The following is a 19,106-nucleotide window of genomic DNA, read 5'->3' on the forward strand; positions in this document are numbered from 1 at the left end:
GTGGCTAAAAGGGACCTAGTGAGACACTGGGGTACACATGAGGTTCCTTCTATAAGTGAATAGAGAAATGGTCTGGACCTCTACATGGCCGCTGAAGAGTGACCTACCGGAGAACGGGGTGTCCTCGTAAGATTTATAAGGTCTGGGGCTGGTGGAGGGCCTTTTATGGGCTGGAATCTACGGGGCTGACTCAGGAAGGACAATTGACTGTATCTCAGGGTGAATCTGAAGAGAAGGGGACATATAATATGTGGCTGTCGCTGTACTGTCCAGAATACATTCATTGTCTTAGTATTTTGTACCTGGTTACCTGGATGAAACGCTTACTGTTTACACTGTGGTCTCTGTGCAACTGTACTAGAACATTGCTGGCATAGGTGCTTGCTGCGCAGGATTGTCCTTGTGTCTATGTTTTGCTAAAAATAAAATTATGTTTTAAAAAAAGGATCGATGATCTACCTAGATGCCCTCAACTGCACACCCACTATCGTTGACTCTACAAAACCCCTCAAAATAACACTAGATGTAAACCTGAAATGCAAGCTCACATCAACTCATCCAAAAGCAGTGCTTTTCAACAGCTCAACCTCCTGAAGGAGGTTACATTTTTTAATCCCTGACTAGACTAAGGACCTGCAACCTTAACAGGCATACCAAAAACACAAACAGCAGCACCAAAGGCAGCCCTTGATGCTGCAGCTAGATCGATGCCCCGAGAGGTATTTCGACCACGTCACCTCCCCTCTAAAGTCTCTCCACTGCCTCCCATTAGAAGCCAGATCCAAATGAAAATAGCGCACCTGACACAAGGCCCTTCACCATGACACACCCAGGTACCTCACTATTAAGCTCATTAGATCAGGAGGCTGCTGTGCCTTACAGCGCGCACACTCCCTCCCACTAACACCTCTCAGATTCAGGAAAAAGAAGACCTGTTGTAGCACCTTCTCTGGAGCTGTACCAAAAATAGAGAACTCCCTGCCTCCAAATATAAGGTCAAACCCATCGACATACACCTTCAAGAAAGAGGTTGAAATAATGTTATTAAACAATTTCCTGGACTAAGATCTGTGGGTTAAATTCCACATGGCACAGAGGGCAGCCTCCCAATTCAGAGCACGCCCTATCATTTTTCTTTAGTGGCAGTGCTTTAAATGGGCCGGTACGAAGTACCGGCACTATTTTATTTTAAGAGAGAGAGTACCTTCACTTCTTAAGAAAAACGCAATACTTTTAATTGTAGAGTACCAGCACTTCTCAGAAATAAGCAGGTACTCTGCACTTCTATTCTTCCATTTCAAGCACTGTTTAGTGGGGTACGGGAGTGAACATATTATCCCCGTATTTGTTTTTATTTTTTTCACAATTTTAAATTGCTATGTTATGTGAGCACCTTGAAACTTTTGTGTAATGTTGTTATAATGTGATATGTTGTGCAGCGCTCTGACATCCATGCTTCACCATGTGTCATGTTCGCGCTATATAAAACGTCACCTGCTTACCTGCTTGGATTATCTGGCCCATGCATAACATAAGTAAGAAGCGTGCTGTTAGCTGCAGACTACAAAATGTAATGGTGAATACTTCTGGAGTAGCCAACAGACCAAATTCAGGTGGGAGACTCTCGATGTCTAAAGTCAATAATGGCTTTAATTTTAGCTCAGATATGCCATCGGCCCCAATTCGGAATGGGGACTCCCAATTTTGTAAGCCACAAATAGCTTTAATTTAGCTGCCTTCTTCCTACAATATTCTCCACAATAATACAGGTCAGTGCGAAAAATACATCCTCTGATTATTATTTTTTTTAAATAAAATCACACTCTTTCTGATTTCCTAATGTTGGTATGTCTGTTAGATATCTCTCATCTAAAATTGCCTATGTTTCATTGTTAGTCAATGAGGTATATAAATTCCCCCGTTTTTGTCTTTTAATACTACCCCCTCTCTTTCTGATTTGGATATGTTGGCATGTACCACAGATGGACCGCCGGCAAGAAGCCCAGAGCCATGATAACACAAAACCAGAGTTTCCCAATTTTGTGATTTTGTTACAAACAACTCCAGCTGTCAGTCACAGACAGAAGTATATAAGTACTCCACTGAGTCAACCCTTGCTCAATATTAGATTACTTTTGTACCAATCTCAGTTGTCTTGCTCTTATTGTTGGCTTTTGTATGTTTGTCCCACGCACAAGAGAATTTTGGTTTCACGATTAGTAGACTTGTTGTGTGTCTGCAGCGGGAGGCGGCCTTTTGGGGCCATGTAAACCGCAGGGATGGCTGTGCCAGTCACAGGCCACTGTTTATCACCATTCGTGGATTTGTCATTCATCTGGGGAGCAGCATGCTGCCTCTAGGAATCATGTAAAATACGGAGAGTCGCTGTGTGAGTCGCAGTTCACTGATATTCATTCGGAAAGGGCCATTTAATGTAATCCTTCTCCTGGCAAGCTCTTAAGAACAAGCATTAGCAATCCAAATCATTTTAGCTTGTTATCAGTGATTGCATTGCAGTATGTGCTGTTACTAATTAGCCCTATGCAAAGTGGTTCTTAGTCTCAATAGTATAGCATTTAGATAGCACTTCCTGGCTTAGTTTTACAGTTTTGAAGCTCCACATGCCTGACAATATTGTCACCCACCTCTGTGGTACGCTCTTTGTTGACCTAAAAAAGTGTGGGCACTTGAGCGCTCTGTCCAGGATCTGGCACACTGCCTCTGGGGGTCATGTAAAACACAGGGATGACTGTCCACTCAAAGTTCACTGTTCACTTTCTCAGCGAAATAACAAGAACAAGAAACTATTGGGCTGTCTCAACTAATTACATTACTTGCCATGTCATTAGTTGTTTAATTGAAGAAGGTTAAATTCCTCAGTTTTTGTCCATGAATTTGACCAGAAATGGTAATGTTCGAAGGTTACTTTTCAAGCCTTTGTCCAGTCAAGATTTCTACCTCCAGACTTAGGGCCTGATTTAGATTTCAGCGCTAGGATTATGCTGTCACAATGGTGACGAATATCCCGTCCGCCGAAATATAAATCCCATTATTTTCTATGGGATTTATATTTTGGCGGATGGGATATCCATCACCAGTAGGTTTCCTTAGCCAGAGTCTCTGGATAATCTGGGACCATTATAATCCCCATGTGACAATGCACTCCTCTTTAAAGTCAATGCAGACTTAGAACACGGGTTCCTACTAGATCACCCTGCAAGGGATATTCCGTCTAAACAGTAGTCTACTGTGTTCTTGACAGCCTTTTTGTAACAGAGTTCATATTCGTTTGCTTGAACTTATGTCATCCATTTCTCAGTTGGTGGAGGCAAATGCATGACTCTGGGGGTGATTCTAACCCTGGCGGTCGGTGTTAAAGCGGCGGCCAACTCGCCAACAGGCTGGCGGTAAAAAATATGGGATTCTGACCCTGGCGGGAACCGCCAACACAGACAGCCACTTTAACACTCCGCCCGCCACGGCGGTACAAACAAACAGCGCGGCGGTCACCGCCAACAGCCAGGCGGCAGCCAATGTACCGCCCACACTATCACAACTCACCAATCCGCCACCTTTTCCAGGGCGGGAGCACCGCCGATAAAAACACGGCGGAAACAGACTACGGACGGGAAAACGCTCACCACTACGCACTCCAGGAGGAAGGAGGACAGCATGGAACCCGAATTAAACATCCTACCTGCTCTCGTCTACCTTCTCATCTACCACGAGTACGAAGTCCGGCGCAGACGACAACGGTGAGTACTGCACCTACGACACACGGGAGGGGGGAGGACGAAAGGTTACGGGCACACACATATGCGATCCCCCCCCCCCAACTATGTACACACCAATGCAGAGCAACAAGTCACAGTGACACCACCCAAACACCCCTGAAAAATGCTAGGACATAATCAAATTTGGAATAAATATTTATGTACCAAAAAACTCCTGAAAATTATCGTACAACCATGAAAGATATTCACAACAAAACTAATGACATACACATCAGTGTATAACTGAAGTAACAAGTCCTGCACATCCTACGAATTCATCATGTCCGTGGGCCAAAGTTTTGAGAAACAAGGGCAAAGCCCACACAGGAGACCTGAGTCCTTTGGAGAGAACACTGCAGGGGCATCAGATGTAAAAACTACAGGCACCTCAGGGGGAAGGGAAGGGGGGGGCACCACAGCCACATGAGTCCACGACGCCAGATCCACGAGGAGCCACCATGCCCACTGTACCATCCTGGGGAGTGCAAAGCCACAGTCTCTCAATGTCTCTACAGTGGGTGGGCTGCCCACCGTACCATCCTGGGGAGTGCAAAGCCACAGTCTCTCAATGTCTCTACAGTGGGTGGGCTGCCCACTGTACCATCCTGGGGAGTGCAAAGCCACAGTCTCTCAATGTCTCTACAGTGGGTGGGCTGCCCACTGGACCATCCTGGGGAGTGCAAAGCCACAGTCCATCAGGTGGATGACAGTCTCCACTGGTCAAGGAGGAGGCATGGTGGGCACAGTGAACCATAAACAGTGATTGAGACGGCGGTGCCCAGCGGAGCGGTGCTTGAGATGAAGGGCCCAGCGGACCGGTGCTTGAGAAGAAGGGCCCAGCGGAGAGGTGGAGAGACAGCGGTGCCCAGCGGAGCGGTGCTTGAGAAGAAGGGCTCAGTGGAGCGGTGCTTGAGATGAAGGGCCCAGCGGAGCGGTGCTTGAGACGGCGGTGCCCAGCGGAGCGGTGCATGACAGGAAGGGCCCAGCGGAGCGGTGCTTGAGATGAAGGGCCCAGCGGAGCGGTGCTTGACAGGAAGGGCCCAGCGGAGCGGTGCTTGAGAAGAAGGGCCCAGCGGAGAGGTGGAGAGACAGCGGTGCCCAGCGGAGCGGTGCTTGAGAAGAAGGGCCCAGCAGAGCGGTGCTTGAGATGAAGGGCCCAGCGGAGCGGTGCTTGAGACGGCGGTGCCCAGCGGAGCGGTGCATGACAGGAAGGGCCCAGAGGAGCAGTGCTTGAGATGAAGGGCCCAGCGGAGCGGTGCTTGACAGGAAGGGCCCAGCGGAGAGGTGGAGAGACAGCGGTGCCCAGCGGAGCGGTGCATGACAGGAAGGGCCCAGCGGAGCGGTGCTTGAGATGAAGGGCCCAGCGGAGCGGTGCTTGAGATGAAGGGCCCAGCGGAGCGGTGCTTGAGACGGCGGTGCCCAGCGGAGCAGTGCATGACAGGAAGGGCCCAGCGGAGCGGTGCTTGAGATGAAGGGCCCAGCGGAGCGGTGCTTGACAGGAAGGGCCCAGCGGAGAGGTGGAGAGACAGCGGTGCCCAGCGGTGCCCAGCGGTGCCCAGCGGAGCGGTGCATGACAGGAAGGGCCCAGCGGAGCGGTGCTTGAGATGAAGGGCCCAGCGGAGCGGTGCTTGAGAAGAAGGGCCCAGCGGAGCGGTGCTTGAGATGAAGGGCCCAGCGGAGCGGTGCTTGAGACGGCGGTGCCCAGCGGAGCGGTGCATGACAGGAAGGGCCCAGCGGAGCGGTGCTTGAGATGAAGGGCCCAGCGGAGCGGTGCTTGACAGGAAGGGCCCAGCGGAGCGGGGCTTGACAGGAAGGGCCCAGCGGAGAGGTGGAGAGACAGCGGTGACCAGCGGAGCGGTGCTTGAGACGGCGGGGCCCTGTTCAGCGGTGCTCTTCTCCACGGCGGGGCCCTGTTCAGCGGTGCTCTTCTCCACGGCGGGCCCTGTTCAGCGGTGCTCTTCTCCACGGCGGGCCCTGTTCAGCGGTGCTCTTCTGCACCGCGGGCCCTGTTCAGCGGTGCCTATCTTCACGGCGGGCCCTGTTCAGCGGTGCTCTTCTCCACGGCGGGCCCTGTTCAGCGGTGCCTATCTTCACGGCAGGGCCCTGTTTAGCGGTGCTCTTCTCCACGGCGGGCCCTGTTCAGCGGTGCTCTTCTCCACGGCGGGCCCTGTTCAGCGGTGCTCTTCTGCACCGCGGGCCCTGTTCAGCAGTGCCTATCTTCACGGCGGGCCCTGTTCAGCGGTGCTCTTCTCCACGGCGGGCCCTGTTCAGCGGTGCTCTTCTGCACCGCGGGCCCTGTTCAGCGGTGCCTATCTTCACGGCGGGGCCCTGTTCAGCGGTGCTCTTCTCCACGGCAGGCCCTGTTCAGCGGTGCTCTTCTGCACCGCGGGCCCTGTTCAGCGGTGCCTATCTTCACGGCGGGCCCTGTTCAGCGGTGCTCTTCTGCCCCGCGGGCCCTGTTCAGCGGTGCTCATCCAGCAGGTCAAGGGAGCCAGACCTGGCCTGGACTCCCGGCTCAGTCGCCCTCAGACCGTGACGTTTCTGGACCCTTCGGGGACGGACTCCTGGCCTCCTTAGTGTCCTCCTTTCCAGCTGGGATGTGGCATGTGGGGTCCACCTTCTCCGCGCTCCTGCTGCCCTTCCGCTCCTTTGATGGGGCTCTCGGGCCCTTGCCTCCCCTAGATGGTGTGGGTGGTGAAGTGGCCGCACATTGCTCCTTGGGGGCAGCCCTGTCGGTCCTCGCACGGCGGCCCTTGTTTTTGCGGGTCCTCTTGCCGGGGGGGGGGGGGCTGGACGTGTCCTTGCTGCTGATCGATGTGTCACTGCTGGCAAAGGGTGGGCTCCAGAACCCATGCACAACAGTGACACCCGAAGCTGGGCTGGTGGTGGCTGCGGTGCTCTTGGGACTCTTTGAAGATGGATGGGGGAGCTCATCGGGGGGAAAGAGGTCAAGGTTAGCCATGAAAAGTTTTTTAGGGCCAAGGTAAAGGGTTGGAGAAGTGGAGATGGAAGTGGAGGTAGAGGAGGTGGTTGTAGGAGAGTCAGGTGTGCTGTCATTGGGTGAAGGTGCTGGTGCTGTAGGCTGTCGTGAGGTGGATGGCTGTTGGGTGGGTGGCTGCCTGCGTTTGTGTGTCTTGGAAGAGGGGGTGACAGACACAGTGGGAGAGGACACAGGGGACGTGTAAATGGCAGTGGGGGTGGTGACTGCACGAGTGTGGACTGTACTGGAGGGTGAGGTGGTGATGGAAGCACTGGCTGATGTTGGGGTGCATGCAGGTGTGAGTGTAGACGTCACAGGGAGGGAGGAGGGAGACGAGGAGGAGGGGGACACAGGGGTGGCAGTGGCTGTTGGCATGTCTGCATCTGGGTGTTGCTTGGGTGAGTGTTTGTGGGATCTGTGGTGCTTGTGTTTGGATGAGCTGCTCTTGGGTGTTGAGGTGTGTGCAGGCTGGTCTGATGGTGTGGATGGGATAGGCTGAGGAACAGGAGACAGAGAAAGGCTGGAGGCAGTAAGAAGAGGGAGGCTGGAAACAGGGACAATGGCTGCCGTCAGTGCTGAGGCCAGAGCAGTGAACGCTCGTTGATGGGCAGCCTGACCCGAATGAATGCCCTCCAGGTACGCATTGCTCTGTTGCACCTCCCTTTGCACACCCTGGATGGCATTCAAAAGGGTCGTCTGCCCAACAATGAGCGTCCTTACCAGGTCAATGAGCTCCGCACTGAGGGCAGCAGGGGCAACAGGGGCAGGGGCTGAGGTGCCTGGGGCGAAGGAGATGCGCGCCTTCCTGGGCGAACCGGCACGGAGCGAAGACTGAGGGGCTGCTGGGAGGGCGGGGCTGGTGCGCTGGGTGGCGGTTGTACCTGTAGAGGCGGGGGGCACGGATGTTGCCGCCACCGCTAGGGAGCTCCCATCCGAGGACGTGTCGCTTTCGCTGCTCTCACCAGCGGTCCCCGTCGTGGTGCTCCCCTCGCCCTCCGGATCACTGGTGCCCTCGGTGTCTGTTCCTGGGCCCACCGGGGCCTTGTGTCCTGCAGCTCCCTCGTGCTCCGATGCCAAATCTCCTCCGCCTGATGATGCTAATGCACACATGCACAAGAAGATGAAGAGAAAGGGTGGGGGGAGAAAAAAGAAGACCAGGTTGAGTGCATGCAATGTCAACACCGTTGGCGGAGAGGACAGACACAGGAGCCTAATGCACTAAGCCGCGCATTCGGGGTACACTACTCAGTACTACTGACTAGGACAACAGGCCAAGAGACGTCAAACGCGCACATGGGAGATGCTGGACCTTCAATGGCTGTACTTGTCACCCTACCGAGGTGGGGGCCGGGGGCACAGGGCCATGCCTAAGGGAGAGGACTACACTACAGAAAGCGCCCTGGCCTAATGTCACCCACAGCCCTCCTCCCCCACCCAGACGCCTCCACTGCGCAGAAAGAGGAGAATGTGCTGATACTCACCCCCTTGTGTCTGCTGTGATGTCTTAAAGCGCCCATTCAATTCTGGGTAGGCCACCGCCAGGATCCGGGACATCAGGGGGGTCATGGTGCGACTGGCACCCCTACTGGGGGAGGACCCCATCCACGAGCTTCTCCAACTCTTCAGACGTGAAGGCAGGGGCCCTTTCCCCAGTCGCAGCAGCCATTGTATCTTCCAGACCGAGGTCACAGCAGCACTTGCAGTATAGGTCCTCTCTTGTGGATGATCAGGTCTCGAGTGATTAAGCAGATAGAAAATGGCGGTCACGCCCGCGGCGGTGCGTACCGCGGCGGTGCGTACCGCGACCGCCGGCGCACTTCGTCATTGGCTCCTGAAACCCATAGGCTTCAATGTTAACCAATGCGGCTTTGCGCCGCGGTCTTCGACCGCCTACCGCCACGGTGTGCCCCGCCAGCGCATTGACCTCACATCCCATTGTCCCTCTTCACAGGTCAGGCAGCCGCCATTTCAAGGGCCTACATGGCTTAATTTTGACTGCGACACACAGGCCTAGGCCTTGCATTGCCACACATACACGCCTTTCAACCCATTGCCATTCTTTAACTGTGCAAGCTGTCTGTACGTACCTGTGGTTTGGCTGACTCTGTGCTCCATGTTGTCCTTCCTAGGCACCGTCCGCTGGGACTTGGGATGAGAAGGAGGAATCCTCGCGTGTACCGACCGCTGGTGGACCTGTCGACAATGGAAGAACGCCATATAATACTTCGATACAGACTTGACCGTGCCACTATCCATGAACTGTGTGCCCAGCTGGAGCCAGCCCTGATGTCCCCCATCCGCCAACCCACAGGGATTCCCCCTCTGGTGCAGGTTTTGTCAGTCCTCCATTTTTTGGCAAGTGGGTTATTCCAGACCACAGTGGCCATGTCATCTGGAATGTCTCAGCCTATGTTTTCAAAGATTTTGAGTAGAGTGTTGTCTGCCCTGATGAAACTCATGCGGAGCTACATCATTTTCCAAGAGGAGGGTGACTTGCCTACAGTGAAGGGTGATTTCTATGCCCTTGGACATATCCCCAACATCATTGGTGCCATTGATGGGACCCATGTGGCTTTGGTACCCCCAAAAGACGATGAGCAGGTGTACCGAAACAGGAAAAGTTATCATTCGATGAATGTCCAGGTGGTCTGTTTGGCTGACCAGTACATCTCCCATGTAAATGCCAAGTTCCCAGGGTCAGTGCATGACGCGTATGTGATGCGAAATAGCAGCATCCCCTATGTGATGGAGCAGCTACAGAGACAACGTGTGTGGCTAATAGGTGACTCTGGTTACCCCAACCTGCCTTGGCTACTGACCCCAGTAAGGAATCCCCGGACCAGGGCAGAGGAACGGTACAATGAGGCCCATGGGCGAACTCGGAGGATCATCGAAAGGACCTTTGGCCTCCTGAAGGCCAGGTTTAGGTGCCTGCATATGACTGGGGGATCCCTGATGTACTCACCAAAGAAGGTGTGCCAGATCATCGTGGCCTGCTGTATGCTTCACAATCTGGCATTGCGACGTCAGGTTCCTTTCCTGCAGGAGGATGGTGCAGATGGTGGTGTTGAAGTAGCTGTGGAGCCTGCGGAGAGTGAAGAGGAGGAAGACTCAGAGGACGACACAGACAACAGGGACAGAGTAATAGCACAGTATTTCCAGTAGCACACAGGTAATAATCACCCATGCCATTTTACATTTCCTGAAAGCCTCCTGCATCTCAACTTTGTCGGTTTCCCCCCAGACCTATGAACATGATGTTTGATTTTCCCTTCCCTTTTCTGTGCTGTATGAGCCACTGCGTGACCTCGGCTTGGTTGGCCCATGGACTAATGCTAAGTTACCTCGGTATGTGTAATTCACAATGTTCACAATACGTAATTGATATGTAATGTGTCATACATTTGTAAATAAGACAGGCTGAGTCCTGATTGATTTCAGTGCAATGTGTGATTTATTATTAGTGCATAGATATTGGTACATGATAGTGAAACAGTGATGGGTGGGGGTGGAGTAATGTCCATGGCGGAGTCCAGTTCTCAGTCTCACAGGTGCATTGTCCATATGCCTGTGGCAGGATGGAGCAGGGGCAGTTCAAGGTTTGACAGGGTGGCAATGTGGGACAGTGGGAGGACTTCAGGGGGTATGTGATGCTGGCGGGGGACTTGACATCCTACTCTGTCGGTTTTTTTGATCTCAGGCTCCTTTTGCGGGGCGGTTGTTCTTCAGCAGGAGGTGGGGTTCTGGTGGGCTGTCGTTGTGGTGGGGCCTCCTGTCCACTAGCGCCGGCGGAGGTGGTAGGCTGTTCCTGTTCCTGGCTAGTGACAGGGGCCCTGTGTGATGCCACATGGTCCCGAAACGTGTCCTCTATGCGGTTCAGAGCCTGGACTATGCTCCCCATAGCGGTTGAGATGTTGCTGAGTTGGTCGCTGAACCCCATGTAGCGTTGCTCCTGCTGTGCCTGGATCTCCTGGAACCTGGCCAGTACCGTCGCCATCGTCTCTTGTGAGTGGTGGTAGGCAGCCATGATGGTGGTGAGGGCCTCTTGGAGAGTGGGTTCCCTGGGCCTCTCCTCCCCCCCCTGTCGCACAGCAGCCCTCCGAGTTGCCCTGTTTCCCTGGGCCTCTGTCCCCTGGACGGTGTGCCCACTCCCACTGCCCCCAGGTCCCTGTTGTTGATGGGTTGGTGGGTTACCCTGGGGGCCCTGTAGTGGTAGACACACCGCTGCTTGACCTGTCCTAGAGACAGAGGCATGGGCCCACTGGGTGGGAGCTGTGCGGTTGTTCCCAGAGGGGGTTGGGTCTGCAGTGGCCTGTGTCTGGGTGAGGGGAACCGACTGCCCAGAGGTCCCCGATGGTCCGGGCTGGTCGTCAGGTTCCAGGTCGACAGAGCTGCTGTCATCACTAGTGGCCTGTTCCGGGGGTGGGATGGACATTTCTGGTCCCTCCTGACCGGTGTGTTGTCGTTCGGGTCCTGCATGGGGTAAGAGGGTATGGTTATTGTTTCTGTGTGTGCATTAGCTTGCGTTTTATGGGTGCCCTTGTCCCCCAGTGCTGGCATTCCCTTGGGGGAGGTGTTGTGAGGGTGTTTTGTGGGGGGGGTGATGGGTATGTGCAGTGGTCATGCTTAGGTGATGGGTGTCCATAGTTTGGGGGTGGCATGCAGGGGTTGGTGTTGGGTGGGTTGTGCTGGGGAGACATTCTCAGGGAGGATGTGTGCTGGGGGGTTGGGGGTGAGGGTGGGGGTTAGCATGCTGGGGGGGGGTGAAGTGGTTGGCCTTGTACATTCCTCCGTGTACTCCAGCGAGGCCATCAGGATGCAGGATGTTGAGTACCTCTTGCTCCCATGTTGTGGATTCGGGTGGAGTGGGTGGGGGTCCCCCGCCAGTCTTCTGCACTGCGATGTTGTGTCGCGAGACCATCGAGCGCACCTTCCCCCGTAGGTCGTTCCATCGTTTGCGGATGTCCTCTCTATTTCTGGGATGCTGTCCCACCGCGTTGACCCTGTCCACGATCCGCTGCCAGAGCTCCGCCTTCCTTGCTATGGTGGTGTGCTGGACCTGTGAGCCGAAGAGCTGGGGTTCCACTCTTATGATCTCCTCCACCATGACCCGGAGTTCTTGGTCCGAGAAGCGTGGGTGCCTTTGTGGTGCCATGGTGTGGTGTGTATGAGGTGTGGGGTGGTGTATGTGATGATGTGTGTGTTGGTGTGTGGTGCTTTGTGCTTCTATGTGATGTGTGTGATGTTGGGGTGTGCCTCTGTGTGTCTGGCTATCTATTCTCTGATGTGTCTCTCTCTCTCTCTCTCTCCTTCGTCTCTGGTTTTTGTTGGTAGGGGTTTGTGGGTGATGTGGGTGTGTGTTTTATATGGTATTGGATGTGTGGGAGTGGTGTGTGTATGTGTTTCAGGTGTGTGCCTTTCAAATTGTCCAATGTGGTAGGGGTTTGTAAAGGTGTGTGTATTTTGACCGCGGCGGGGTCTACCGCCAATGGAATACCGCGGTTGAATGACCGCCGCGTCGATTTGCGGGTCATAATGGGATGGGCGTATTTCTGTTGGCGTGGCGGTGGAGGTTTGGTCTTCTCCAGTTTACCGCTGGCCGCTGATGTGGCGGACTGCAGTGGAGGTCGGATTTTCGGAGGTTTTGCGGTTGTGGGTCAGAATGTCCGTGGCGGCTGACCGCGGCCGCGGCGGTATTGTGGCGGCCTTCTGACCGGCGGTAAGCGGCTTTTACCGCCGAGGTCAGAATGACCCCCTCTGTCTACAAACAGCAGAAGCAGTGGTTTGGGCACCATTACCAATCTAAAAAGATTTACCATTGAGATAAAAAATGAAAATGCTTGCAGCCCTAATTGATTGCCATGGCCTCTCTGTATCTGTTAAAGTTCTTCTGGCAAAGACTATTGGATGTCAGCTTGTCGAAGTAAGCCTCAGCAAGGCCTACTAGTGCAAGGGATTCGCCCTTCTCTGCACAAAGTCCTCAGACCATATAGGAAGAAGTTGGCACAGAAACTGAAATAAAAGACAAAGTTTATTAAACCTCATGAGGTGGTACTACAGTTCAAACAGCACCCTTTGGTAATGTTTGAAGTAGCACACTGAACTAAGAGAGCATGGTCCTTTTATACCCACGCAGGGGCTAAAAGAAGGTGGTACAATTATAGAAGCAAGACTTACATACATATAAGGTCATATGGAAATGCACAGTCGACAGGTAGGAGGGGCTAACAGTTTTCAAGGACTAGTTGACACATTACTGTCTGTTACTGAGCAATCCTATGCATAAGCAGAATCTTGGAAATCAGGCTGCACATAGTTAGACATCTGGTATTGGTTCCGTCTATCAAAAGTGTTAAACCCTTCCTGCCCTCGTACATTAGCATCAACCCTAGCATGATCATTCGTGCTTCTTCTAGGCCCTGAATATCCTGAGCGATTTCTCATTTGTCCCCGACCACGTGAACACTGCTGAACACGTAGTGCTGGACAATCGGCAGCCCAATGCCCAAATTTCTTACAATACGCACACTGATCAACAGACAAATTCGAACGAGTGTAAGAAGAACCATAAGATCCACGTCCACCTCTATCACTACCTCTAAAAGGTGGACCATAAGCTTGAGCCAACATAACCTTCGTCTTTAATTCTTTAATCTTTCTATCCTCGCTACCTTTTGCTTCTAATTCCTGACGTTCATAATACTGAGCCATAGTCAAAAGAGAAACCGGAGTAGAGGTAGTCCATGAACTTTCACTAGCTTTTAGATGACTAGCTATTCCTGGTAACAGATTTGCGACATATTTATCGACAAACAAATGTCTGCCCGTATCATCTGACAATAACTGGCCGCTAAAATCATGAAATGCTTCTTCAAAGCGTGTAAAGAAATCAGAGACCGATTCATCTGCCTTTTGCTTACAAGACGCTAAAACAGTCCAATCTATCTTTTTAGGGGGAATAATCGTTTTTAACTTAACTAATATGGCTGCGGGAAGATCTAGAATCAAGTGATACGGCTTTTTCGCAGGTTCCCGATCCCCGTCCATCTGTTCTAATTCTTTCCATGATGCCCCAAAAACTACACGATCATCAACTTTACAAACAGTTCTCCACATATCTGGAGGTAATATCAATCCGAAAAATAAATCAATGTAAGCCAAAGTCATAGTACAAGAACTAATTGCTCCTCAACTTCTTCATAAAAGGCGGCTGGAGTTTTCCGCGGGTCAGGTAATACTGTTTTAAGTGCCATTACATCTGCCCTATTCCAAGGAGTATACACCCAATAATAAATAAAATAACCCTTAGCATCAACAGAAGTTTTATCATCACTTGTACCCAATCCTTTTGTTGTAGTTTAGCAGCGATTAGATTAAGCATTAGCAAAAGACATCTTGTATTTAGCAACTATTGTGAACATTTCGCGGAATCCATTTTGTATTCATGGCAGCCATTTTCGCTGCCACATGCTGCCATGTGCTCACCATGTGCTCTGTCCTACCCTTCTGTTAACTACTCTTGAAAATCTGCCTAGTGACAAGTTATATTTAGCATCTCCCACTTTCGCACATGCACAGTAAGGTCTGCAGTTGTTAGTCCTTGAAAACTGTTAGCCCCTCCTACCTGTCGACTGTGCATTTCCACATGACCTTATACGTATAGAAGTCTTGCTTCTATAATTGTACCACCTCCTTTTAGCCCCTGCGTGGGTATAAAAGGACCATGCTCTCTCAGTTCAGTGTGCTACTTCAAACATTACCGAAGGGTGCTGTTTGAACTGTAGTACCACCTCATGAGGTTTAATAAACTTTGTCTTTTATTTTCAGTTTCTGTGCCAACTTCTTCCTATATGGTCTGAGGACTTTGTGCAGAGAAGGGTAAACTCCTTGCACTAGTAGGCCTTGCTGAGGCTCACTTCAACAAATTGGCGCCCGAACAGGGACTCATCGGCGACTCGGACGCCCAACGGATTGGTCGCGACGAAGGATTGGGATCTCGCTGCAGACGATCAATGCCTGAGGAGACCCGAGTCTTGGCAACCACAGCGTTTTTCCCTTCTTTCTGATTTGACCATCGAGGTGGCGCCGGTCCTCGACTGAGATCCTTTTTGTTCATTCGTCATGCAGTGACCATTTGGTCGATTTTAGAACTTGGCAGTTGGGACCTGGACACCCTGTGATTGGTAAGAGCCGTTTTACGGCACTTGCTGTGGGTTTTGATGCCTTTGTTTGGTAATGAAGTTTAGCACTACTTACTGTGGCTCTCGTGTTTTGGGTGACTAGTCAATTTGTGTCCTTTGAATTGATATATAAATTGCAATTTATATAGGCAGGTAATGAGGAGAATGTTCTCCAATTTAATTTTGATTTGAACGGCACCTTAAGTGCTACTTTGATTGTAATATTGCATATTCTGCACTATTTTTGGAATGCCTGTTTTTAGCACACTTCGTAGGATGTGTTGCTTTTGTAATGGTACCAGTTTGAGACTGGAATAATCGCAACCAGCACCCCCAGAGGGGACGCCCAATAGAGATATGTATGTTAAACATGGTCTTTCTTCTATAATGTACAGCACATTATGGAATAAATACACTCGTGCGGATCCTGAGTTACGTTGGCCTATGCATGGGTCATTTGATTTGCGAAAGATTGAGTATGTGGAACAATGTATGTGTAAGCGAAGGTCTAGGCAAGATATGTTTGACTCTGTACGAATGTGGGAGAAAGAAGTGCGTGGACGAGTGAAGGGTGAGCAAGCCTTGCTTGAGAAAGAGCAGCGGAAGAATGTATATGTGAAAGCATTGGAAATGAGAAATAAAGAAATAAATGACTTAAAGGAGCTGGAAGAGAAAGAACATAAATTACAGGTAACTGGCCAATACACCATTAGGCAACCTCTCTATCCTATCCTATCCTTAATAAACCACACAATGATTTTTTGTTACTAGATGGCCCTCCAGCTCCGTATGTCGTTCCTTCTGCCCCTCATGAGTTACCTAAGACCTCCTCCTAATAACAAAGTTACGCAAGTTTGGGAGCATCCAGAAATTTCCAGTACAGCTAAGAGAGTAGTACAGTCTTGTTTGATCTGTTCACAATACAATCCTGGAAAAGGGACACGTACTCCTGCGGGATGGTTTGCTACACCAACTGCACCTTTTGCACCTTTTGAAGTTCTACAAATGGATTATATTCAGCTTGAACGCTGCAACAATTTAAAGTATGTCTTGGTGGTGGTATGTGCCTTCAGTAAATGGATAGAGGCGTACCCCACAAAGGATAATACTGCCATTACCACAGCGAAGGTGCTTTTGAAATAATTTTTCCCTAGGTTTGGTATTTGCAGACTTTTATGGAATGATAACAGACCTCATTTTGTTGGGGAAGTTATTAAGTATGTCCTGAAAGGATTAGGGATCAAACAGAAGTTCCATGCTGTTTTCCACCCACAATCAGCAGGGTTGGTGGAAAGGTATAATGCTACTTTGAAGCTGAAGTTAGCGAAGATACAGGTTTCCACATCCTTAACTTGGCCGGATGCATTACCGTTGGCATTATTGTCTATTAGGTCAGTGCCACACTCTTGAATCGGCCTTAGTCCTTATAAAGTGGTATTTGGAAGGCCAATGAACATTTGGGGAGTTCCTAAGCCAAATTCTGTATATGATGTACCTTGTGTCCTGATTAATGATTATTTGGCACAGTTAACCGACAATTTGGTTTCTATTCATCAACAGGTTTGAGAAGCACTTCCTGACAGATCTACAGGTGAAGGCCATGAACTCCGACCTGGTGACCAGGTGATGATTAAGTCCTTTGAAAGATCAAGCAGCTTGGAACCAAGGTGGCGAGGCCCAGAACAGGTGCTCCTTGCGACAAGGACAGCAGTTCGAGTGATGAACTGAAAGAATTGGGTCCATAGTACTCACTGCAAGAGAGTGCTACCTACCTTGGTGGAACCTGCTGTGCTGACCGATCATTTGACTACGGAGAAAGGCCGTGCTATATCACCTGACGAATCTGCAGAGGTCTTCCCGGACCATACGACTATGGAGTGTCGCGATATAATTTGAGACCGAGGAAAGAATCTGAATTTTTTTGGAAAAAAACTGGTTGAGCTACCGCCCTGGGTTAGTGAAACGGAGAGCCAATGTGGCAAGGGGGGTGGGGGGAGATCAGCCATGCACTAGAGTAGTGACACCCGTCTTGGCCCGTGGTGAAGAAATCAGCGGCTGCCCAGGGATAAGAGCTCCAACGATTGTTTTTCATTAATTTCTGAAAGGGTCGATTATCACTGTTGCTAAAATGAATAACAAACTGATCATTAGTACTATGGGGTTTGTTGTTGTTTTGGTGGTTATAGCAATAATCACCTGGTTTGTTGAAAAGAAGGCTCCTGCTCGTGAGTTTTTTGTTGCCACTACTCCAGTACCAGAGGATCACTATTACTTTACGCTTCCCTATCAGGAGCAGAAGCACCGTCAATCGTACTTCAATAATACTTACATTCAGATGTTGCATCATACTCATAATGCTACAAATACTACTAACTGTTGGGTATGTGGAATGATACCAGCGCATCAAAAGAAAGGAGGAACACCTTTCATTCCTCTTCCTTTTTCACACAATGGTTCTTGTCAAGCTTGGTATACACTTTTGTTTGCATCTGGAAAACGTACAGAGGGCGGACTTCTTTTTCGCCTTAATAAAGTATGCTACCAAGACAAAGATGGGTATCCCCAAGCCAAAGGAACTAAATGGGAATGGGAAGAGTATCAACCGGACAATGTTTCAATACCATATGTCTTCACAAATATAAGAGACTCTAACAAGAAAGAACAATTTGTGATTTCTGTTACAAAAACTAAAGCAGATTTATGTATACGTAGCATTGGGCAAATTCCAGTAGGGATAAGCAATTGTACCTTGATTTTAACTATTGAGGGTGTAAATAATAGTAGTTTTACAGCTTCACAAAATACATATTTTGTTTGTGGTAACTATGGATATTACCAACTACCTGTTGGGTGGTCAGGTGTGTGTTATGTATCTTTTCTATTACCCCCAGTGTTTTTGGCCCCTGCATCATATCACCGAGATTTTAAACTGTTCAATGACATCGTTAAAAATAGATATAAAAGGGCAATAAGTACAAATGAGGTAGACCAAACGGATACTAGCCTGCAACAATATGTTGATTTTAATTTAGGGTTGTTCTCCTTTGTGGGTGCTGAGTTAAACAGTAGGAAAGTGAGACGATGGACTAGGGTTGTGGAAGCTGTTACCAATTAGGCAGCTCTGGCACTTGGGAATATTACTGAGGAGCTCCAAATTGCGAGGATTGTAGCGCTCCGAAATCGTATGGTACTAGATGTCATATTAGCTGATCAAGGTGGTGCATGTCGCATCATCGGTAGTAGTTGCTGTGTTTTTATTCCAGATCACTCACCTTCAGTATATGATGCAATATCTAAATTGCATAAAATTGCTGCAGAAATCCACACAGAGACTGGAACTTGGACTTTTTCTGGATGGTTTTGGGCTCTTGTTTCCGCTTGGGGCTGGAAACTACTGACTATCCTGTGTGTAATGATTGCAATATTTTTCACATGCTGTATCTGTATTCAGTGTGGTCCAATGTTCTGCTCCATGTGTATTACTGCTTGTATGCCTACCAAAAGAAATATTACAGAAATGAAAGCACAACATATGTTAGATAAGGAAATGGCTGAAATGATGAGCATAAATATACAAGATATATATTTAGATTATCCCAGAAAGACGAATGTCTTCAGCTAATGCTGAAAGGGTCGTCTGTTGTAGTTTAGCAGCGATTAGATTAAGCATTAGCAGAAGACATCTTGTATTTAACAACCTTTGTGAACATTTTGCGGAATCCATTTTGTATTCATGGCAGCCATTTTCTCTGCCACATGCTGCCATGTGCTCACCATGTGCTCTGTCCTACCTTTCTGTTAACTACTCTTGAAAATCTGCCTAGTGACAAGTTATATTTAGCATCTCCCACTTTCGCACATGCCCAGTAAGGACTGCAGCTGTTAGTCTTTGAAAACTGTTAGCCCCTCCTACCTGTCGACTGTGCATTTCCACATGACCTTATATGTATAGAAGTCTTGCTTCTATAATTGTACCACCTCCTTTTAGCCCCTGCGTGGGTATAAAAGAACCATGCTCTCTCAGTTCAGTGTGCTACTTCAAACATTACCGAAGGGTGCTGTTTGAACTGTAGGACCACCTCATGAGGTTTGATAAACTTTGGTGGTCATTACAACCCTGGCGGACGGTGTTAAAGCAGCGGAAATACCACAAACAGAGGGAATTATGACCCT

Source organism: Pleurodeles waltl, chromosome 1_1 (assembly GCF_031143425.1).
Source record: "Pleurodeles waltl isolate 20211129_DDA chromosome 1_1, aPleWal1.hap1.20221129, whole genome shotgun sequence".
Taxonomy (NCBI): domain Eukaryota; kingdom Metazoa; phylum Chordata; class Amphibia; order Caudata; family Salamandridae; genus Pleurodeles; species Pleurodeles waltl.